Below are 25,288 nucleotides of genomic sequence, written 5' to 3' on the forward strand. Positions count from 1 at the left end.
CCTGGTCAAATGATTGGCTAAATGAAGTCATTAACTGCAAGAATTTCAGTTGAGGTGAAATGTATTCCGTGTGGGAAGGAGATAATTAGTATGTACATATGTGGAGCCATCCCTTTGCGCAGCTATTCATACAATGACTTTGTTAAAGAGGTGACATTTGGATCGAAGTTCTCAAAGTTCTCCTCGGACGCGGCCGGGGTCGTCAGCCTGTTAAAGTAATGGCTTTTTGACATGCAGACATAGATGTCAATTACGTAAATGTTCTTTGATGGAATTATTTAGACATAACAGCGCCGTTATGAAAGGAGCCAGCCAGCGCCATATTTACAGTCAGCTGTTCTGAAAGGGAGGGAGAACAGTGGGAACATAAATCACACTGATGGGGAAAGGAACAAAAGTGTTTTCTGTTCCCTCACAGGCTGCGCGGCTGATTTTTAAAAGCTATTTGGCCGCTGAAGCCTTAATCAATTACGCCGGCCGCCGTCTCATGGTGAAGCCCGTCATAACGTTCTCATCAATTCCATCATTTATTAGAGGGAGAGCTGTGCTGTCAGACTGCACGCAAGCATAGAATAACAAGGCACTCAGTTGGGACTCACGTTTAATTCTCTATTGGCTCACGTGATGTGATGATGACGTGTGGATGATGTGGGTTTTTGCTCAACAGCGACCGCCCACTTTGGATTTTTGTAAAAGCTCCAGTTCTGGTCGATCGCAGGTTTCCTAAAATCGTCAAAGTTTCAAACATGGAAGCGAGCCAACCAGCGAGCAGATAGTTTGAGTGCACAAAATATTTAATTCGGTACCAAAAGATAATGTGAAAATTGAGAAAATGGCAAACCTACAAGATTGCGTACCTAAGTCTTTAAAGAGTTAAGGTACTAGTCAACCCATAAGCCATTGCAGACAATATTTTCGTTAATGCACTTGTTGTGCATATTAGGTCACCTGACATTATATAATTTGGAAGGCACCGCAATAGAGTGCTGCACTTCCTCTGTTTAGTTCTACTCAAGGAACCACCATCTTGTTTTGGATGATCTCTGCAGTTGGTATTTGTTCACAAGAGACATCGACTGATGGGTGAGTTAGATTGACTTTTAACAAAGAAGAGAGCAACACAGCTCAATACTCTCCCGCCCATCGGTTGGAAATGAGAATCACAAGAGGGAGAAAAGCTACAATGAACTGTTCTGATCCGTTACTTGGTGGGTTAATAGCAAACCAAAGCACCGAAAAAGTTGGAAACACTCGTTATATATCTCCATTGGCATTTTGAAATCAAAATGTGTGTCATGATAAAAAAATAATATGCCCGGATCAGCACAAATATTTGCAGGCCAACAGAGGAAATGATGTCAAGGAGGTCCTTCAGTGTTTTGGGGAAGCCTCACAACATATTTACACGACAAGATAATGTGAGCAAATGTGTCCCAGACAATGTGTGAATGACCGGATCAGAACTGCATCATTGACACCTGTATTTAGGACCGTTTACTTGTGATCCGATCACAAAACACACACGTTAATGTCAGGTCTAAACAGGCTCTTTTTAATTCAGATGTCAGACAACATGTCAACCTGCCAGCCACGCGTCCTCAGCGAGGCGCGCATCATCTTAACCTTGTCTTGTTGCTCCGTTCTCCAACAGGTTCATTGATCCACGATACGAGAGGAACTGTGGCCGATCACTACACCACAACATTGTGTCCATTCAGCAAAAAAGGCTCCCAAATGCTACACCAGGCCTGGACATTCTGGGAAACAAAACAAAAAAAAACAACAACAACAAAAAAATAAAAAAAACAAAAACAAATCCAGACACTGTCGCTCTTCATGTGGTCCTGATATTTCAGAGAACTCGTACAAGTCTCAAGTAAGCAGCCAAATTTGCAGACACATGAGAGAACAAAAACCCTCTTTGAGGAAGAGCGACTATGGAATATTCTGTCAAGGTCTGGAAAGGATGACTCCTTGAAGATTTTCTCTACCTTTGTGGCTTGATTTGGATTTATCAGAAGGTCTTTAAAAAGTTGGCCCCTTCATCTTCACGATCGTCACTGTGAAGCCATCCCGGGTTATATTTCCAGACACATCTCTGTAATGGCAGCCGGCTGCTGAGGAGTCGTGACTCAACTGAGGTTCAGCCAGGCCAGATTGCCCATTGGACTCTACTCTTTACCACCTTTTTCTCATTTGGCTGGATGAAACTTTGCAAGGCTGCAGCCTTCAAAAACTCTGCATACACATGAGAGGGACTTGAAACAGCATGAAAGCCTGTTGGAAATCTCACAGAGTGACTAGACTCAATGAATGACGTTCACGATGTGGGCTTTTTGGTGGACTTAGCTTATAACTTATGTTTTGTTTTTTTAAATGTGGTGTCAACATAGACTAGCGGATTTTTGTCAATGGACCTCACACATCATGTTTGCACACACACACACACACACACACACACACACACACCACTGGGAGTATTTAGCAGATGTGGACCCCTTGCTCATTTTAATGTTCTATACTTTGTATGAGTGTGCGTGCGTGCGTGTGTGTATGCTTTTTTGTGCCTGTGCGTGTGTGCACATCCAGAGATACACTGTGAAATAAATCATATCCGATGCATCATTCATACTCTTGTATATTTTTGGGATACGCCCAGACCAGAACTCGCCATCTGGCAAAAAAAAAAAAAAAAAAACAGAAAGAAGAAGCAATTGTGTTGTTGCAGATGCTGGATCTCATTTGAATCTACATGGATGAATCCTGAGTTTGCCTTCTCTTTTCTCTCTGGTGTTTTCTTTAGTACATAGAGACAATTGTAATGAGGGGAAATATAATTAAAACTGGGCAAAAGCTCTTCAATATGTCACATAAGTTAAATTCTGTAACTAAATCAATTCATGTGTGATTAAATGTACTTGAGAAGACTTGTCTAAATTGACTATATTTTGATATGACATGCTTTGCCCAGCTGGAAATGCTATTTGCTGATTTCAGATGCTTGATATATTTGAAATTATGTGTATGTATATATATATATATATATATATATATATATTCAATCAATGTATTTTATGTTCTGTGGGTCTCATTACAAGGAGGAGCACAAGAGGAGTTCTTCAAAGATACAACGGATGGACACGAAAACATAATAGAACACAATCCACATTCGCACACACACAAACACACGGTCATCTCTCTCAAAAAGCTTTACAATTCTTTCTTGTAGAACAATTGCATTATCCTGTGCAGGTGTTCCTGTTAATGTATCTAGACCCTGTTTTTTTCTTTTTCCTTTCTTTGTACTGAATTGAAACTGTACATCTCCATCATAATGTATGCATTTGAGGATATAAAGAGCGCGTCTGCTCCCAGGAGCTGTAGAGAGTGAATTTGCTCTGTGTGTGTGTGTGTGTGTGTGTGTGTAGTAGTAGGAAAATGTCTTTTTTTTCCCACCTGTTCCTATACTTCCTTTATTTATTCTTCGGTTTGCGCTCACCATGAATAAATTGTCGCTGTGATTAGAGTCGGTGTCGGTGCAGAAGCTGCTTCTGTGACGGTGAAGCTGTACATCGAGTCAAATCCAAGCTAGAATGGAAACAACTGAGCACAACGAATATGTTGCTTACCTGAAGTGTTCAAGTAGGTAGCTATTCAATGCTAACCTGACCTGTCACATGACCCGTTTCAGAGAAGTTACCTGTAGGAAGTGTTGGGAAAGGAGTAAACAGGTCACACTTTGCTGGTGATTGTGTGAACCATCTGTGTAGCAGGCCCTCACAGGCTAACTTCAACCTGTCAGACTGACGTACAAGCAGAGGTCCATCTTTTCCATTAAGGAAAGCCTTCTGTTCTTCTTCCAAAGAGGAAACACTCTCCAGCTCTGACCTAACTGATGCTATAACGGCATCTTCGCTAACCTCGTCAGGTCTACAGGTCATCGTCTTGCCCGTATATTCCCAAAGGACACTTGTTTGTGAAAGCCTGACAAGATGAAACCCTCTTGACATCAACTGACAAAAACTAGCTTTCTTGTGAGGTGAAGTCATAGCTGCACATCTTTAAATTGAGTCGCACCAACTGTCCAGCTCGGCTGCAGCATGGCGTCGGGCTCTTTGTAGGCCTCGGCGGTCTCATATGAATAGTTTTTTTGCTTTTATTACACGCTGTCCTTGTTTTGAAAGAGACTTAAATAAAAGTAACTGCGTCTTTACTGGACAAACTGGAGCAGTATAAACATTTTCTCACTAAAATTAAGTTGGCTTTGTGGACCTCCATAAAACCCAAAGTACACATTGTTTTATAATGAATCCCGCATACTGTTGAGTGCTGCTTTACACGAGGGCTTGCAGTTACTGAAGAATAACACAAAGTAGACTCATTTATTGCAACAGGATCGACAGTAACATTGAAGGTATGTTAAGCTTTGCTTTAACTTTCAGTCAAACCTGCTGACTGGATAAAAACTTAAGACTAGATAAACCACACAGAGGATTATTTCCATCAAATTGCACTTGTGACAGTGAATACATTCGACTACACATTCAGTGAATCAGCAGTAACCAGCGGACATCCACCACTATTCCTCTGTTTGACCTCAATCACGCAAGACGAACATTTAACTTACAGTATGCATCAAATAAAACTGTATAGAACAGACATGAACTTAAAAAGGTCAATAAATATATAATTAATTACACCATTATAGTCACCACGTGTATCTATAAAATACAAATACATGTCAAACCAAAGACGTCTTTGTTTTATTACTATTTGTGAGTTCTTGAAAGGCAAAAACAAATACTTTTTGGGTGAAGAATCCCAGCTTGATTTGTTTATTGTGATATATTAGATGTACTATCTATTACATGTTTAGGGATTGGAGAGGCTGTATGTAGGGTGGAGGGTAACTGGTGTGGAACAGAAGACAGGCTGAAAGTGAACCACCGCTCTGACACACAAGCTCAAATGTAAACAAGTCTATTTTCAGTGTGAGTGTCAGTCCCAGCGAATATCATGATAGAGCCTGACACTCCAGCAGCTTTGGCTCTTACAGGCTGCTTTCTTCTTTCAAACCAGGAAACCTTGAGGTGAAAGACACTCTAATGTTGCAGCACTGGTGGCTTTTGTCACTGTTTGGCTTCGGAGACCTTCGTGTCCTCAATAGATGTGTGTCTGAGCCTAATGAGACTCCCCCGCCCCCCCATCCCCGAGGCAGAGGACGACTTGCTTAACACGGCGCCGTTGAACAGCACCTCAGTGTAGCAAATTAGCATTTATGCCCACATAAAAATCCATTTTCTGACCCATTAGCTTAGCACAGTGCTAATGAGTTGCAGGTGACGACTCACAAGGGACTTTGGTTAGCTAGCGAAGCATCATTAAAGGTAGACATTTACAGGGCAACGGCTTAATGCATTTAAAGAGTACACGGCCAAGGCTTGAGAATACTAGAACACGCTGTAGAAGGACCAGTTGGAAGAAGTGACACCTTTTATATGATGGCCAATTCTAGGTGTTGATTTTTATTGCATCTGTACAGCTGCGTGTTTGTGAACAATAGAAGTGCTGCTGTCACACGAAATCTGTTGTTCCATCCCTCAAACTAACGCTGAGGAGGAGGAGGAGGACTGCGCTCAACAATTAGAACCCATCCTACACGAGTCGAGCGGCGCTGGCTGCAGGAGAAGTGTGAGCGAACTGTCGAATAGAATTAAAGGTGTTGATGCAAGCGAAGGCTGAGCAGCTCATATTGACTGGGAGATTTCTGACTTGTTTTTTTCTCTATTCGAATTTTGAATGTTCGTGTGCTGATTTTCTTGGACATCAGCTAAAGTTTCCTCTCCATCCAGGGCTCTATATGAAGAAGAGAGAAAGAGTCTGCTGGGGGGGGGGGGGGGTTGAAGGTATAAAATGGTCGTTTTGCTAGAGCAACACAAGCTAATTTATCATTCACCAGGGGTCAGGCGACGCTCCCGCGGTTGTGAATTTTAATGTTGTTTTTTATGGGTCTTAATAAACTCTATTTTGCTGCGAGCGTTTATGCAGAAGAGCACAACATCCTTCACTCGCCTCATTTAGTGAGTCAAGGGGAGCGGAGGCCATGGCCAGATTTAAGCAATAGAGTCATCATTTTCTCACATTATGGGACATGGCAAGGTGAAATAATAAAGTACTGGAGACAGTATGGAAGTACATGCATATGTTTTATCTCATTGCGTGCTGCTTTTTCAGAGACGCATGTTGATGTTGTGTAATAACCTGTGACTGTGAGCATTACTCATAGTCCTGTACAATAGAAATCTGTTCCGTTATTTCTTCATGAAATTCAAACTCTTCCCAATGATTTCCAGTATTATTGCTGCAACACAGCAAGAATGGAGCTTCATTTTGACCACATGCATTCAAGTAACTGGTTTGAAAGTAATATAATGGATTGTCCCCTTTAAGGATTGTCCCTTTAACTGCCAGCCAGCCTTTAGAGGGTCTTGAAAAAGGGAAAGTCAGGGGACACAATTTGCCATTGACCCATTTACGCAGCAGGAAATTCACTATGATGAGAGTATGGATCTCTACGCAGCCTACTGACTTGTTTATCGAATTTTAAAAGGTTGAGTGGCAGCATTTAACACCGAGGTCAATTCATCACACGATTGCATCCTGCCACATCTGTCTCGCTGATCCCCAGCCCTGCGCGGAGATGATTAACAGGCCTACTGCTGAGGACTCGCTTGTCTAATTGAGCACTTATTGCCTTTTGACTCGTCAGCGGTCGCTGTTTCCCTTGGACTCGCTTAAAAAAGAACAATCCAGATGTCGCTAAGGATGCTGGGCGCTTGTGTAAATGTGTTTCATCAGGGCAACAACAAGGATGCAGCTCCAAGCCTCATTAGACTTCAGCACAGACTCTGTAGTCAAGGATCACATGTAACGATGCAATCCAAAAAAAAAAAAGAAAAAAGAAGTGCACGAACTTGGAAATTTAACGACTATTGTGACTGAAGTACAGCAACAAAATCACACCACCTCCTCTCTGGCCAATCACTTGAACCTATCAGAATCAACCACCTGTGTCCTGTTATTAATCACCCGAAAAATACAAGCACACCTAAACTCTTTCCCTCTTGTTCACTTCTATCGCTTGATCCCCTCCCAATCTACCCGAATTATCCCTCCATTCACAACCCTCCCCTCTCTCTGTCCCCTCTCCGGAACCAAAGCTCGATAAGATGACATTTACGCCGACACAGTCTTTGTTAGTGAGCAGGATTCCCATCAGTCCTGCATCCTTCACTGCCTCAATGGCGTTAGTTTAGTTAGAAAAGTTGAAATCCCCTTCGGTGTTCCTGCCCAGCACTTATTTCTGCTACTAGATGAGCCTGAACCCATTGAAGGGCACAATCACTTGACATGTTGTTTTCAATGTTTTATTTGGTGTTCAAATAAATTGCCATTTATGTTTTACACATTTAACCTGCTGTGATAATAGAATGTTTTCTGGCATGTTCACAAATCTAATAGGCATGTGGTTGTTAAAAATAATTATAATGATAATAACCTTAATTTTCCTGTTATTATTGCCAGCAGAGATGATGGCGTCTATCCATTCAGACTTGTGCCTCAGCGGCATGACGCATGACTAAACACAATCCTTATCTACCCACCAGGACACACTCCCATTTCTGTGCCTGCAACCAAAGAAACAAGATATCCTCAACTGTGAAATATGTAAGAGGGAAAAAAAATGTCGGTCATTGCAGGCAGTCTGTCATTGCCAGTCGTGATTAGCTCAAACTCTGCTGAGCCTGGTGTACCGTCGCAGCCCTCCTGACTCAAAGACGAGCTCCTCCGGGTTTTAGCTATGACAGATTGAGGGTGTCAGAGGGGACTCCCAAGGGTGTGTGTGTATTTGTGCATGTCTGTGGTGTGCGTGCATGCATTTGTCTTGGTACATAAGCGCATCTGTGTGTTCATTTGTGTGATTTTAATGTACTATAAGTGTGCGTGCACGTCTGTGTGCGTGTGCGCGTGTGGTTGGAGGCTGAGTGTACCAGGGTCAAGATCTCGTCTGTGAATCACATGTCTCCCATCAGTCTGACAGCATTAAGCTGAGTCCAATCAATACCCCAAGGGTCTCCAATCCCTGCAACTGAACGGCACATAGACAGAGAGAGAGAGAGAGAAAGAGAGAGGGACACACACACACACACACACACACACACACACACACGAGGGTGACTGGAAAGAGAGACAGAGCAGGAGAGTTATGAAGAGAGGACCTTTTTAAAGTGATGAAGTCCGAGGCTGCGTTCATTTTTGCTGCTTTTTTCCCCTCTCTTTTGTTCACGTTTGCCATTTTTAAAAGTCCTTTTGCTAAAAACACACACACACACAAAAAAATCCAAATCCCACCGTTAATCTGAAGGGTGCAACCCCCAGGACACCCATGCTCACTCAAAGGCTCATTAACAGCCATTAGATGAGAGGCAGGACTGAGCAGGAGATGCAATTTTGAAGTGTCAGATGTTTCCTCAGCAGAGCTCCATGGAAACTTAATGATTTACTGGGTTGACTGGATTCACTGGAAGTATGTCAATAATAACCGACTGAACTGGCTGAATACTACTACACTCTGAGAATCCCTGTTTTAAAATTCTCCAAAAAAAATCCCTCAAAAAAAGTAAATTCCGGTTGATATGTTTGATAACAAACTGATGCATTTTTCATCATCCCAAATGAAGATGACTCAGTTAATCCTTAGCATCCACATGAGATCCACTCACTTCTGGGGGTGAAGATGCATTAGTTACAGCAGTCATAGTTCCTGAAATTTTAGGACACCAAATAATGAAGGTACAAATATTAAACCTCACAGAGTAACATAAAAGGGCCGTCACACTTGAGGAGGCATTTTTAACACAAGTTTCCATGAGTGTGTAGCCTCGGCTGAGAGTGAACGCAGGAAAGTTGAGAGACAGAAGCTCCTTGAGCATGCAGAAACTGTCTTTAATGTATTTCTAAAGATTTTGAGGTCAATGTGCTGCTTCGTGTGGGGAAAAAAAACCATACAGTACATCCACCTGCAGAGATGCATCAAGCAAAAGTCCTTGCAGAGGTTCAGCGTGGGTCTCTCCTCCAGAGGTTCTGCAGCTGTGTACTCTGAAGTTGGGTGTTTGGGGGCGAGACTCGCTTTCGTAGGCGAGGAAGAAGTGCGGTTTATGCCTTGTGAGCAGTGTCTTTCTTCATCTAGCTGATGACACAGCACATTGAGAGGTGGGCGTGTCATGTATGGAGCCTCCACAGTGGAACGTACCTGTTACGTACCTGTTACGTACGCGTTACTGCAGTCAGGAAAGTAGACGATCAACTGTTGGTTATTCGTTCGGGGTTTGATCACTGCTCTGTAAATTTACAGGAGGAGGGTGAGAGAGAAGTGTACAGACTCAAAATGCTTCACTCTGTGTCCCCCGAGGGGGAGCCCATGTCCAGATGGTTTGTTGGAAAGAACCCCCCCGCGCGTGTGCGTGCCCGTGCCCGCTCCGCCCACTCTTCCACTGCCTCTCATGCAACACAGAGGGTTTGTTTTTCCTTGCTGCTCCTCCATACTGATACAGAAGCCATCATGCAGCGAACTCACTCCTCTGCTCTTCATCCTTAACTGAAACCTTGGTGAATTAAAAGGTGAAAATTTAAAGTTTGAGGACAAACGTCTGACTTGATAGAACTTATTACCCTCTGCAAATGTCTGCAGCTGATTAAGGACAATGTTTATCTTTTGGTTCATAAATGGCAGAATAATTTTTCGCTAACTATTAAGAGGAGCTAGCCAGGAAGAGGAAAGAAAATTTGAATTCTTTCTTTGATTTGAAAAAAAAAAATCCCAGTATGCTTTACTGCTTTTTGATTTTTAATGTGTACCTCATTGGCATGCAAATCGATGAGTTAGCAAAGCGGCGATTGGAATTCCACGCGTGGGCGTTTGATCAGAATTTGCACCAAGATCCATGGGGCAAGTCGATCAAGGGTAATTCACTATGAAATATCCAGAGTCACGCTTGGACGGGCGCATCTGGCCCCCGCCATTCATTTTGTTTAGCCATTCCAATGTGGCAATCAAAATGAATTAGCATGACAATTTTATTTCTGAAAAGGCTTAGGGCAGCCTATTTTTATTGATGAATTTCAATAAGGACTTGACAAAAGGTCCTTTGAAATTGTCTGTCCCCCCCCTCCCACCTCCCTCTCCGCCCTGCTTCCACATGACCTTCAGGTATTTGTGTCTCTTCTGTGTATTCATGCGGGCTCCCTAAATGTCCATATCAGCCGTAATCCTTTTATATCTCCGTCCAGATCTATATTAGCGAGGACTTGAGAAAGTAAGCGCCCCGGGTGAAGAAAAGGTCTGAAAAGATGATGGTGACTGTGATAAACCTTTTGAGGTGTTGTATTAACGTATCATACAGCTCATTCTAATCGTTTCCTCAATTTGTCCAATACTGAAATTGGGATGATTAATGTTTAGTATTCTGTATTAGAATATCACTTCTAGTTACGCTCTACCAGGAAAGATTATATCTAAGATTGCACTTGTCTTGAGGTTAAGATATAATTTAGGTTCAGGTTCCATAACTAACCCGTTAAACTGTGTGGGGTGCTTCTTCTTTTTAATAGCTTTTGTTTCTGCTGTCTAAAGACGAGGACTCTCACGGTGAAGTTTTGTTACACTAAAGAACCAAAGCAGGTTGATGTCTAGTCTCAATTTATGCGCTCCACGAGTCTAAATGTCTTTGCCGTCAACGAAGAGTTGAGGGATCGTGAAAGTCACTGGGATTCATCCTCGGGAACCATGAACATCTGCACAAAATGCAGCAGCGATCCTGATGCCCCTCTGATCCTCACCAGCCGTTACAAACTCGCACACACAAAGTATCTGTTCATGCCAGTCATCAGAGAGACGGACAGGACTTTTTGAACTGCAGTTGAACCTCACTAAGAGCCTTTGTTGGCCCAAACCTCTGCCACTCATTATGAATCACATACCACTTGGCTCCAGCACCTACATCACAGTGTGCAGAGCCAGCTCCTAAAATGCCCCTGGAAGTGTAACAGCCTGCAAAATGTACACCCACATCTCGCATCCCTGCAGCCAGACGGCCATTATTTATGGTGCCTCCTGCTAGGAAGTGTCGACAACATAACTGCAGGCCTGCTGCCACAGGTTGTTAAGGTTTCCTGGTGATAAACCGAAGGGAATCCAATGCCCTGGGATCCTTAGCACTACCACCATCTCTGCTATCATCAAAGAGCAGCTGGTGTTTGATCTGGTCTGGATCAAAAGGTGAAGGACAGAACTGTCCTGCAGTGCTACATGAGATGCAACGATGCCACGCAGAGAGAGAGTGAGGGACTGTGGAGAGGAAACGCTGTAGTATCAAGCAGAGCCTGTTATAATTGAGACCAAGGGGAGTCCATCTTAGGTCTTGAGGGGATTTCCCAAAAGACCTCATCTGTGTTTCTTCAAAGGCGAAGGCTATATGTCACCCTGCTCACAGATCTTTATCCTCCTCAACCCTTGATTCTAATAGAGATACGAGCAGAATCGCATCATTATCATAAGGAAGAAGACTTGAGGGGTGGAAGAACTTCTAAAAGTTGACAACAGCCTTTAGTTTTTCTCAAGAGGGTTCTTCTCTGCTCAACATTTTTTTTTCCATTTTCAATCCTGTTTGTGTCCAACTGGCTTTGTTCTACTGATGTACAATGACCAAGGAAGTAGCTTTTGGCCTTAATCATTTGAAAGTACATCATTTCCCTCCCAAGGGCGCATTCTCATTAGCTTCAAAATTGCATCAAAGAAAGCAAAGTCAAGACCAAGGGAAAGAAAAGAAGAATGAGAGAGGAAAAAGGCCAAGAGGGGAGAGAGATCTGTTTGCCTCATCATTCATCAGCATCCATCTATCTTAAAGGCTCGGCTTAGATCCCTCATAGTAGAATGTGTAGATGAAGACAAAACAGGAAGTGCACCAAAGGAGAAAGAGAAAGAGAGAGAGGGAGGGATTGGAAGGAGGAGAAGAGGCGGAGGGGAGCCCTGGATGACAGAGAAGGAAAGGAAATGAAAGTAGAGGACAGATGGATGAAGAAGCAAGGTAAGTACGAGACAATGCTCTCCATCAGATCAGTGCTGCGCAGTAGAGGCTACAGCAGTAAGCCCGAGTTCAGAAATGCTGTGTGTAGTCAATTAGAAGAGCTGCTTCACCTCCTCCTGTCAGGCGCCGGTTAAAGCCCCCGGCAGCCACGGCAAGTCTTCCTCTTCCTCCAGACTCAGACAAGCTGCTTATTGTTCTGTGTTTGTGTCTACACGAGGTTATGTGACGTGCAAGTGTCATTCGAGGTATTAACACAACGAGCTCAGCAGCGTTGATGCCAGAGTACGCGTGAACAAATCACTTCTATTATTTATCGGCTTTACTGAGTGGGGGGGGGGGGGGGGGGCCAGTTCTGACTCATGTAGTGTTTACTTGTACACAATGAGTTTGCAGCAAAAATTACACCACGTTTTAGAGCTCAGTGTTAACAGTGTGAGATTCAAGATACTCATATTGCAGTGAGCCTGGTGATACAAATGGCTAGCTAACCTGACGCAATATGTACGTGAGCCAGGAAATGTCACAGATGGGGGACGGAACATGTTAGCAAACCAACGAGGAAGTCCACATGAAGGGGACGGGGCAGGGCCCTGGTTTGTACGAACTGGACTGAGCGGGAGACATGAGATGGAGTCACATTCAAGTCAGCACCATTAGAATCCTAATTAACTAAATATCCTAATTAACTTTCTATCCGCATGGTTTCCATGGTGATGTCACAGAATTATAACATGCCATGCTACCACCAATCAAAGAGGTAAGAGGTCATGGTAAGTGTGTTTATTATGTTTTGATAGCGGCTAGCGGCTTAATTCTCCTCCGACCCATGCGATCGCATCCTGAACCCTCACCGTGTCTCCCCCTGAGAAAGCATCATGACGGGAAGGAGTTGAATTTTAATCATAACCCCTGCCCCTCTTGAAATCCCATCAAGCATGTTTTACCCAGGGATGCATCGCTGCCCGTGTATTTGCCTTCTCTAAAGTTTGTAGCTGACTGGAATTGTCAGCATGTTTTATTGGGGGTGAAAAACCATACACGTCTCCACCTCCCCCCACTGTAGAAAAATGAAGCTGAAATATCCTGGTTACAGGTGCTGCTATTTCACACTGATGTTATTTGGAACCAGTCTGTGCTGCTGTGGAGGTCCCGACTTACTCCATCACAAGTGAGATGAAACAGTCAAAGGTACGGAAACAATTAGAAATAACGCATTACGACTGTTTGCCGTGATGTCTGCCTTTCTCAGTTAGCATAACCTTTGACCTTTCATGAACCAAAACGTTTTCAGGTCATCCTCGAGTCCCAGTGGATGAAAAAATATCTCCTCAAGTCATTCCAGCGACATCAGCTTTCTGTAAGGTGACCTCTGATCTCCAAAATATTTCACAAACAGTTCATCTTTGAGTCCCAGTGGACAGTTTGAGGTATCAAAACACTGAAAACACCCTTCAAGACCTGTAATATTACGCTTTTATCCTGATTGACAGGTTCCAGTGGTCTGTAAGAAGCTAGCCACAACATTGAGTAGAACCTGCTTCAGCAAGATTCTAATTTATACAATGAACCTCATGCTACATTTAAGGTTTGAGACAGTAGTGAGTCAATCAGGTAAGAAGTCGGGTCGCTTTTCTGCTCGCAACTATAAAATCAGGCTTCGAGGAGACTCGCCCCCTGCTGGCCATTATCGAGAATGCAAGTTTAAGACGCTCGTTTCACTTCCGCACTACTTTTCGCTCAGGCTGTGTGTTGGTTACAAGACAGAGTTGAGGTGAGTGTGTGACAGAAAGAGTGAGGGAGTGAAATAATCCAACTGAGTTTGAGGGAGCATGCGTGTCTCAAAGAGAGCAGCAGGCCAAGAAATGTTCCTGTGGCATGAAAAGAAGTTTTACAATAATGAGAAAGCAAGGCAGCAGTGGAAATGAACTGTTATCTCAGCTAAAAGAGGAAGATTTAAATAGCATTATATATCAGCAGAGCACATGGCGTGTGCGTGCACGTGCGTGTGTGTATCTGTGGTGGGGGATGTTAATAGAGTCAGGGAGAAAAGATGATCATTCTACAAAATATTGCAACAAGACGCCAACTGCTGGCAATGAAAGCTGAGCGGGTGAAAGGTTGATGAGATAATCAAGGAAAAGACAGACAACAAAGAAAAGAGAGAGATTCCTCGTTTTGACTTTAACGTGATGGTGTATTGGGTATTTAGTGCGGATTATGTGTTTTTAAAGGGCAGCGTTATCACATGCTGTCACCTCACAGTCACAGTCGAAGCTCTGTGTTTGACGTACCTGTTTTATCACCATCTCAGGCTTTAAATTTTGATGTATTGAGGTACTGTAGAGCAGTAGGCGGTCTGGACTGGAACAAGCACTGGAAGTGAGTCAGAGGAGCTGGATGCTTGTCTGCCTGCATTCACTGACAGTGGAGCACAGGCCTCCTCCAACACCCTTCACACCAGGTACTGAGAGACTGGCGCTGCAGGAAGCTGAGGAGGAGGAGGAGGAATCAGAGCAGGAAGTTTTGTCCTGAGTTTGAGGCCCAAAATAACAGACTGAACTGGTTGAGTATACTGGGCGCTCGTGTTACTTTGAGATGTGTGAGGTGAAAAAAAATAGATAAAAATGTGTCCGCGCAATGATTGGGATTGTATGTACCGATCTGGTAAAGTGTGATGTCACTGTGTCGTCTTCCCAAAGTACACGGACACTTCGCAGTCGACTCCTGCTGCTTTGCCACATACAGTTTTGATTAACGCCAGTGTTTTTTGCATTTGTTGTTTTTCATATGTAAATCTAGACATCTTCATAACATAAAACAAACATATTTACTCTCACTGGTTTTTATTTGGATTCAAAAATGCAGTTATATGTCTATGGAGAATATTCTGACCACTCTCCAGATGGTGCAGCGGCCTGTAACATCCCTCCAGACACCGCTAGCTGTGTCTGCGGGGGAGTTCATCTCGACTGCGTGATCCTCCCACATGTGACATGCGTTGAGTCATAGCCAGAGACTTTATTTGAGCACATACAGTGAATTTGACCATCCTCGCTGAAATCTGCTGTTTCTTCACTGAGTTGGGGGGGGTGCTGGAGCCTATCCCAGCAGCCTTCGGGCGAGAGGTGGGGTTCACCCTGGACAGGTCACCAGTCCATCACAGGGCCAACACATAGAGACAGACAACCATTCACACGCACAGTCACACCTACGGTCAGTTTAGAGTATCAATCAGCCTCGTCCCCTCTTGATGTCTTTGGACTGTGGGAGGAAGCTGGAGTACCAGAGAGAACCCACACAGGAACAGGGAGAACAAGGAGACTCCACACAGAAAGATCCTGTGCTGGAGCCAGGACTCGAACCCGGAACCTTCTTGCTGTGAGGCAACAGTGCTGACCACTGCGCCACTGTGCCGCCCCTATCACCAACCCCTGATGCATGTTAATGCCCAAGTGCTACTTTTTCAGAGAAATCAGGGGTGAATGTACATTCTCTCTCTCTCTCTGTCTTGACTGACAGTTTAGGCTGATATATGTCTTTAGCCGCAGCGTTCAGAGCGACCATGGCTATGACCGGGTGAACTTTCATGTCGTTTTACTGGGCAGATTTTGATGAGTCTAGAGGGGCTATTCATTTCTCACAGCTGCTAGAAACAATCCATTTTCCCTGAATTCATTTCTCCATCACCCCTTATCCCAGGCACAGACATTTGCCTTCAGCTCTGATCTGATCTCAGTGCTGCAGGTTCAGGGCTTCCCACGGGCAACAAGTAGCATAGCGAAATATGATTAAATCTGAGATGAATATGAAATCAAACTGACTGGCTGATCTTTCATTCTTGAAGTCCGTCTTGGGTCCATAAATCAGCTTCACACTTGCAACCCTTTCGCATGAAATATCTATTTCTTTTTTCCTTTTTTTTTATCCTTTTTTTGAGTCAAATGAATAGAAATCTTTGTGAGTCCTAATGTATAAAGATGGAAGTTATCCACTGTCTGCAGGCTTGTGTACCCATGATGCAATATCTCACTGAAGCTAATTTTAATGTTCATTGTCACGGCAAGGATAAATGAGAAAATGTGGCAGGGTAATATTTCATGTCACTCTTTATTCTGACTTTTTTCCAGCGTCTGCTTTCTCTTTCTCTCTCTCTGTCTCTTGCTGTCTCCCTTCTTCTTTTCACAACTTAGCAAATGAAACGCTTCATCTTTTTAACATTGTTTCCGTTCCTCTTCCTCCTCCTCTCCCGTCCTCTTCTGCCGCCTCTCCTTTCCTCTCCATCTCTGTCATCAACTTGTCCCTCCTCCCATCGTCTCTCCTCCCTCTCCTCACCCTCCCCTCCCCTGCCTTTCGTCTTTACCCTTTTCTTTCTCGATGTGAGATGTGTAGCTCATTAGTTTGCTCGCCACACCGTCTCACGCCAGTCTGTCCTTCACATCTCGCTGCACTGCTAAGAAGTCATTTTTGCAACCATGTAGCCCCCTTCATCCCCAGCCCCCACCCTTCAGCTCCCTATTTCCCACCCTACAACTCCACAGCCACCAGCCTCCATATGGTTTCATCATCTTTTTGCAGTAGCACACAAAAAACCCAGACACCCCAGCCCTCAATCCTGCCTCCTCCGAACACTCTGTAAAACAGAAGTATTTGAAGGGTGAGGCTCAAGTCTTGAAGGAGGAGGGAGGGACAAGGGGATCAGGATTATCCCGGCGTAATGATACAGCACTTTGATAAAGCGCAAGGGGAAGGAAAGGAGGAGAATGACGAGAGTGAGTGAGAAAAGAGAGAGAGGGGGAAAGGTGGAGGAAAAAAGCTTAAGCTAGTCACGCTATTCATGTAAATGCAGAGGTAATAAAGAAACTGTTTGGCATTCATGGGAGTGGGTGGCGCATCAGTGGGGAGAAATCTCAGGGAGAATGTTGACAAATGCCAGCTCTCTCTCTCTCTCTCTCTCTCTCTCTCTCTCTCTCTCTCTCTCTCTCTCTCTCTCTCTCTCTCTCTAAGGCTTCAAAGCCAGCAGGGTGTACGGGTTTTTTTTTATTTTAAAGGAGGCGGTGGGCCAGTATTAGAGATAAATTGGCAACATGTGACATTTCATACATCAGTTCACTGTCAAATCATTAGCAGTGATGGAGCGTTAACTGTGCTGCTGCATTTATAAAGGAAGAGAGAAACCTAACACCTCAAACCAATGATGATTTCACGAAAGGCAATTCTTGTGCACATATTAATACATATGAAAGGTTAACTTAATCATTTGAAATGGACAGGTTCTATATTTCGACCTGTGAAAGCAGGAAAAGCACTGAATTTAATCAAGAAATTAAGGATGGCAGTGTAACAGTGAGTTGTATGTACTGGTACAGTTAGTTTGAATGGGAGATATTTAAGTAAATAACTATGTATAAACTGTATAAACTCACAAAATTAAGTCCTTTTTTTTCAGTTTTGTTTTGTTTTGGGGGAGGGTGGCATGGTTGGGCAGTGGTTCGCACTGTCGCCTCACACCTCAAGGTTCCGGGTTCGAGTCCCGGCTCGAGCACGGGATCTTTCTGTGTGGAGTCTCCATGTTCTCCCTGTTCCTGCATGGGTTCTCTCTGGTACTCCAGCTTCCTCCCACAGTCCAAAGACATCAAGAGGGGACGAGGCTGATTGATACTCTAAATTGACTGTAGGTGTGACTGTGAGTGTGAATGGTTGTCTGTCTCTATGTGTTGGCGCTGTCATGGACTGGTGACCTGTCCAGGGTGAACCCCACCTCTCACCTGAAGGCTGCTGGGATAGGCTCCAGCCCCCCCATAACCCTTAACAGGAATAAGTGGAATGGAATTCATATATTTCTTCCCCCTACTGGTGATACTGTGATACAACCACTGTCACAACCTGGTGGTCATCCTTGCCTGGCAGCACATCTATCATTCCTGACTTTCTTGAAAAAAAATGTTGTTTGTGCACAACATGCATGATGTGAAGGACTGCTCGTTATCATTAATACGCTGATGATTCGCTGAATTAGCATTGAAATCAATGACATCAGCAGCTCTTACTTTGAGATGTACTACGCTACTCTTCTGTGTTCAAACGTGATCACGACACTTCCGCCATGTGAGAAACACGCGTCATGAAGAATATGAAGTTTCTGAACTGACGTGTACAGAATTATCTAATAAATATGACTGCATAATAGAAATGTTGCAGTGGAACGAGTCTGCTCATGAGTGATGAGGGTCAGATTTCATACTGTGTGCTAATCATCACTGTTAATCAGGGACGAAACGCACAATTCATGTGGTTTGTGTATATGCTGACTCCGTCATTAGAATGTCATCTTGGTTGCTTGACGAGACGACATTATTTCACCCTCTCCGTTTTTACAGCGGCGTTATAGTGGCATGTGTGACAGAGGCGAGCAGCAGGGGATGCAGTGATCCAACTCTATTAGACTCCTATCACCCATGTGCCAAAAAGGAGATACATCACCGCCGAGTCTGTATTGACAGGTCTGATAGAAATATTCATCCCATAAACTTCTCAGAGGAATCCAAATGTTATTTTTCCAACACTTTATTTGTAGCGTTATAAAACATGAGCCCGGTTCATGGGTTTTTGTTTTTTTGGGGATTTTTTTTTTTTTTTTTTTTTTAGTCCTTGAGTTAAGTCTTACAAAGAGGACGCAACAGCCTTGTGTAGCGCTTGTAACCGTCACTCACCCAGGCTTGTAAAGACTTTAATGTTACAAGAGATGAACAATACGTGTCAGAGTTAAAAGCAAATCGGGTTTTACTTCCTGCCTCTAAGACTAAATTGAGAGTTAACAAAAAAAGTTTAAAAAGTCCTCAACGTGTAGGAACCTTCTTGTGGATGAGGCCAATTGTCAGCAAACTGAACCTTATTTAAATTACCTTGGGTTGTGATTATTATGATCATTACAAATAAATTCCAATATAAGCAACAGTTAAATGTGTGTGTGTGTGTGTGTGTGTGTGTGTGTGTGTGTGTGTGTGTGTGTGTGTGTGTGTGTGTGTCAAGTTGATCTACACAGCATTCCAAACACTACAGAAACATTTTGGTCATACCGTCTTAACACAGACATGTACACCCTGAGGGCTGATTACACTCCACACAACAAAACCATTTCCACTTGATCTAATAAACCAAAGTGATTAAGCAGCTTTATTGCATTTTCTACGTGTCGGTCTGGCAGATAATTTATTTTCTGTCACCACCTTGGAAGAATGGCGTAACAGTAAACACAAATTATTTTTGTGCCTGACAACCTGCTCTCTTTTCACTGGTTAAGGAAGCCTTCTTGAGTTATTTAGTGGAGTCATCGGACCGCCCCGCCACCCCCGCCCATTCAAGCGACAGGCCAGCCCCTTCAGGTGTTGTGATAACAGAATCATCGTTAGACTGAACGGCTCAAAAAGAGAAAAGTTGAGCCTGAGCCAAGAGTGGACATTTAGAGATTTGTTTGAAATGTGTAACATTCTAAAAGAGAGCTAAGAGAGTTTTAAAGGGATAAAAGCTCAGCAGACATTACTCAACCCAGCATGCTCACTACTCTACACAACAAACTTATCATCACCCTGAAAATACCCTCCAACTTCACTGGCAGGAAGAAAATATGTAACAGATCCAAGAATCGGTAAGCTCACCAAACAGGACAACCCCAGCAGAGCAAACAAACCCATGTTTCAGTGTAATAGTCCAGAGTGTGGGTAAAGCTCCCTTAATTTAAATCCGTCTGGGTGGAAAAAATGCGAACTGTTGTTGTGGACGGGTCCACTGGCTTTATCCATTTTGGTTGAAATCATTCTTTGTGTTCACGCGATGATGCAAAACATAAATAATAACTGCTCAAATTCCTTAAATTTAATGTAACAAGTTTAATTTGAAGGAGTTGAAAGCACAGTGTTAAAAAATGTAAGGAGTAAAGAGATACCTGCGTTTGTACTCTCGTGCTTTCCTCCTGTGTCCAATGCAGCTGTTTTACTGCTCTAACCCTCTAACTAATGGCTCTGGTGCAGCTAGCGGGACTAATGTGGAGACATTACGAAAAAAAGTCCTACATGCGCATTGCTCACTGGAACACTGAGATCAACAGTTACTGAACCTCTTAGCCGTGGCTGTACGCTTCACAGCGGCGCTTTATTTCCATGTGACTCACTGTCTGGATCCGATGATGAGGTGCACCTATTAAAGGGGAAACTCAGCGTATCACAAAATGTCAAGGGCACATTTGCCTTAATGTGAAAATGAACTGTATGCACACATGGAGAAGCTGGCATTTGAGTGGCAAAAGGTGACACTTCTTAACCACAAGATGGATGCCACATTGATTTATTCGGACTTTCATCCATTTGAAAAAAATTATACAGACAATGCGTTCCCATAATACTCTTTTTTTTCCTCCTTTTTCGGGCTGGATAGTCGGATTTATTGCTGTCTTTCAAGAAGCTCTTGCTTCTTAGATATCTTAAAGGCAGCCATGTTTGCACAATCAAACAATACGGTACTTTTTATGCAGCGTAGTGTAGGACAGAGTGTAGAGCCCATTACTTTGACTGTGACAGATGACCATTATTCTACCAGCTCAACAAAGAGGAATATTTGTTTGTGTGCACGCACCCGTGTGTGCTTCTGTATGTGAGTCTGGAGTAGGAAGCAGAAATAATAACGACAGAGACAAACCAGGAAAAAAAAGAAAGCGCAATAATGAGAAATATGTTTAATGTGAGGTGTGTAAGCAGATTGTTATATTTTATGTAAATCTTAACCTTTCTCGCAGTGCTGGCTGTGTTGACAGCACGGTGTGTATCTGTCCTGTTGACAAGACAAGTGGAGAGAGGGAGAAAGAGAGAGAGAGAGAGAGAGAGAGAGAGAGAGAGACTGTCACCACTGACTAATTACACTGCAAGCAAACAGTTGAGTCCTCTGTTTACATTTGGACAGCCAAGGGAGGCAGAGATGAGCATCATTAATCAGATTTTTCTATTGCATACAACTGACACACACTCATCCACTTGTAGTGGTAAGATTGCAAAACAGCCATCAGTCATCTTTTTTGATTTGACAAGAAGGACAGGCTTTCTAATTACCAAAGAGTTTGCGGTGATGAATCCCAATAAAGAGCGGGACCAGATGTGGTTAATGGAACCTCTCGAGGGTTTTGGCAAAAAAAAAGGGCTGCAAGCTGCAGTCAAAGTCAACGGGGACACGGGCCATTTCTCCCCAAATCATTCGCTAACTCTTCAATTAGGGTCGCATAAAAATAACGGACGATTTGATTAGGAGACAAAAATAAATAGATTTCTCAGAGTCACGTGCTGTTGACTGCCCTTCCACGGCCAGATCAATGACCGGCTGCAAAAATTGACGTTTCCAGATTAGACACGGGGGAGTTAGTGTGTAACACTGTTGCAGAAAAAAGTGTGTGTGTGTGTGTGTGTGTGTGTGTGTGTGTGTGTGTGTGTGTGTGTGTGTGTGTGGAGTCATTATTGATGTATTTATGATAGTAGGGCTACATTAAACACATTAGAAGAAAACATTTGCTTTCATTTTAAGATGTTCTGGCTTCACGAGTTCCGTTAGGTGGATTTATTTATCCGGTTTTGTTTTTTGCTTTACCTTTCGAGCATGAGGAATCATGTCGAGTGCTGTTATGATTGAAGAGGAAAGTCAATAAAAGAGGTGATGAGAGTTGAGTAAAGGAGGTATATGGCCAGGAGAGGAGTCCCCTGCCTTATCGTTTTAGCTGTGGACCACTGGTCATGGGTGGCTGTGGGTCATCTGGCACTAACACACTGAACCTCAGAGAGAGATACAAATGCACACTTAGACAAGGGCCATTGGACAGGGGAGAGAAGGAGGAAGGCAAGGCTGTTGGGGAGAAAGAATTTCGGTAGGACTGATGTGCTGGGGGGGGCCAGAGGTTTGGAGGAAAGGAGGTCTGAGGTGGAGAGGCAAGGGAGGAAAACGATAAAAACCCGATTTATTTATAGACACAAGGTTGTTGCAGATTGATATACAGCTTCAGAACATGCAAACTATCTTATCCTGTAATTACACAGCCATGGGTGACAGCATGTTTGTGTGTGCATGAATCGCACGCTTTAAACGTAAACGATATAATGAACCGCGAGCATTAATTGAGACCACAGTAATTAGCTGAAATTTCTGGACAGCTCAGTTGACCTCATTCATGCGGGCACCATCTTTGAATCAGTCTGCCATCAAGATCCAAATAATATTTGATTCAAAAGATTTCATCTCCAGCGTGAATGCCAACTGGTCTAGTCATCCTGGTTCTTTGGCGATGTGTTATTATGTGATAGAATTTTAACAAGTGTTCATTATTACCTTTCAATTAAAACTGTTTGTTTTGGTGATCAGCTACTCCTGGCATCAGTGATTGGAAATAGAAAAGGACACGTGCGTCTCGTAGTTTCTTTTAGAAATTCATTGAAAGACAGAATCACCGTGACTGTTGGAAGTGTCTGGGTGTTTACGACTCTTAACTGAGTTTGAATTTTCAACTTTTGAAACAATCCGCTTGCATTCGTTTTCTTTCAAGTCCATGCAAACGTCTCAAGTTGCTATCGCACGACACTTCACGAACAGGACTCCAAATGCATTTGTGAACGTATTCAAATGACAAACTTGAGTGGTAGCGCAAATTGCATTATTGCTTTGTGCAAGAACAAATATAAGAGAAAAATAAGACAACACTTGAGCGTGAAGCCCTTCTCGTCCTCATATTAAACTATGTAACATGCAACATCATACAAAAGAAATGAAAGCAGTGATCCAAAACTAAAAGGCTCTACAGAGCTGAGTGAGACTGGAGTCATAATCTCAGTGGGTCCGTTACTATGAGCAACCCATTTCACATTACATACGGTCATTTGCTGTACTAAAACTAATGATGTGAAAACGGCAATTAGAGCAGTTTTGATTTTGTGCGTTATGTTTAGATTCAATTATTTTGCTACTGAAAAATGGATCTTGGTTTGGTCTACAAGAGCTGGAATGTCATGTAGTTGATTGATTTCTTTTTCGGATGTGATTTTATGTGTTGGTATGACTATTAGTGACTATTGTCACTAGCAAGCAATGACTGTTAGTTAATGCCGAGTTAATGGTAAGTTAATAATTAACTCATGGGTGTATAATTTATAAAACGGTATTCATTTTGATTAAAAAAAAAGGGGTAGGTAGGTGTCGCTTGCATGTGCCCTACTTCAATTAAGAAATAATTCATTATACTGAAGTAATGCTTATTCAGCACTCTGATATACAAATGTCATTGATTGATAATTTCGAAGTCTTTTTTTTAAGTCTGTCTGGTTTTAGCAATGTTAATACTTCTAAATTTTCCAAACTCATGTTGCACTGGTACTGTATTCGTGTGTGTGTGTGTGTGTGTGTGTGCATGCATGTGTGCGTGCGTGTGTGTGCGTTGACAGGAGACAGGTCTTCTGGGCCAGTGAGCCGGACAGACAAGACGCATCACTGTCACCTCACGGCTGGTCTGACAGGCAGCCAGGGCAGCCATGACAGGCGTAAGTAACACGTTTTAGCCTGGACGCTAACATACTGTGACATATGCTCTCTAGCACGGGGGCCCACCTACTCACCATTTACAGTTCCTCCAATAATTATGGACCCCACGCAATATTCTCTGCAGATTTGGATGAAACTTGTTGGTGACTGATGCCTTTGACTTGTCTTGTCTTGCCTGGGAAATGATTCAGTCTTTGAAACGATGCCTGTAATGTGTTTGCAACATCACTTACTGTGATGACAAATGATTTACTTAGACTGGGAAGCTGTTACAAGCCATTAAGTTCTCTTAATCAAGTTTCACTGTGAAAAAAAAGGGTACACTCTTAATTGTTGGTAAACTCAATCAGTAAGCCTAATTAAGGCTGATGGGCTCTATCGTTGTGACGAGCTGACGATGCCGAGGGAAAACTCAAGAAACTTCTGCCTTCACATTGTCTCCTGCTGTTATCTAATTTATCGATCTATGATGTATAAAGTGTGCCGTGACTCACCCTCTTTATCATACACTTCCCACCCTTCCCACCTACTTGCTGCTCCCCCACATTTCCCAGAATAACTATCAATGGCAGTGAAAAATGAACTTTTAACACGCTATTGAAAAAAAAAAATCAAAGTTTCTCTTTCTTTTCGTGTTTGCATTTAACAGAGGCTTATGTGAACTTACTTTTTCCAGAAATGTGTTTCTCAAATAGAGTGTAGTATCAGTAGTAAAAGCAGTTAAAGTAAAAACACTGACTCGTGCACAGATGAAGGATGCTCTGCTGAGTCGCTGGTGACGGTGCTGAGTGGAAACAGATTGATCGCTCCTAACAAGTGAATTTGAAATTTTATTCCAACTGGACTGATAAGGGGATGCACATCATACTGTCCAACGTCCAATGCCATTCAAGATTTATTACTTAAATTAAAAATATCTGGGGGGGGGAAAAAAAAAAAACACAAGATAAACTATAAGACTAACCAGCTGGGAAGGTTCGTTCAACTATTGAGCTTTCATTTGACAGGAGGACTTTTCTTCTATAATTTGAGAACACTGTGATATAAATAATTAGTTTATATATGTAAGAAATATGATTCAAGTATTCTCTCAACTGTGACGGTGTTTTCCATGCCTGATGCTCCACCCCTCTAGTGGGTTTCATGTAAATTAGCCTGGTCATTTTTGCATAAAAACAGACCAGTCGTACCAAAAAAATATAACCTCTTTGGTTGAGGAGACAAAAATCCTGTTTTATGACATCAAACTCATTGCTTATACATCCCTCTTTCCTTGCTAATAGACTGCAGCTATGAATTCTAAATTATGGTTATAAGGCCCTTTGGAGCGCCACACCTGTTGTCAAGTTGTCTGAAATTGCAGAAAGAGCAAGTGCACGCCTACAGTAGGAATTAATTACATAATTAAAGGATAATTTCCTGTTTATTTTAGTTTTGAATAGTGCCATTGTTGTTGTGGCTTTAGGCACGACATAATTTATATCCATAATGGTGAGAATGTAGCTCGTAAAGTTAATTACAAAGATCTGGGAACGTGACGACGTGGCAACATCAGGTTATTGGCAAATTTGTATCCAAGC

General features: G+C 42.9%; 1 protein-coding gene and 1 long non-coding RNA gene across 5 annotated transcripts in view; both read left to right on the top strand.

The window, feature by feature from the left end:
• tafa5l (TAFA chemokine like family member 5, like) overlaps window positions 1-5,213 on the top strand; it is a 46,652-nt gene extending 41,439 nt beyond the window's left edge. For all 4 annotated transcript variants that reach the window (XR_015117907.1, XR_015117906.1, XM_086214155.1 and 1 more), the window contains one exon: window positions 1,652-5,213. The gene's annotated coding sequence lies outside the window, so the exon portion shown is untranslated. The remainder of the gene's footprint in view (window positions 1-1,651) is intronic.
• Window positions 5,214-11,468: 6,255 nt separating this feature from the next.
• LOC147256220 (uncharacterized) lies at window positions 11,469-23,687 on the top strand. Its single transcript, XR_015117747.1, has 4 exons — window positions 11,469-12,146; window positions 13,240-13,334; window positions 13,438-13,503; window positions 23,612-23,687. It is a non-coding gene; the product is annotated as an uncharacterized LOC147256220 (long non-coding RNA).
• Window positions 23,688-25,288: the final 1,601 nt, after the last annotated feature.

This window comes from Aulostomus chinensis, chromosome 9 (assembly GCF_037954235.1).
Source record: "Aulostomus chinensis isolate RoL2024-O1b breed Wild chromosome 9, RoL_Achi_v1.0, whole genome shotgun sequence".
NCBI lineage: Eukaryota > Metazoa > Chordata > Actinopteri > Syngnathiformes > Aulostomidae > Aulostomus > Aulostomus chinensis.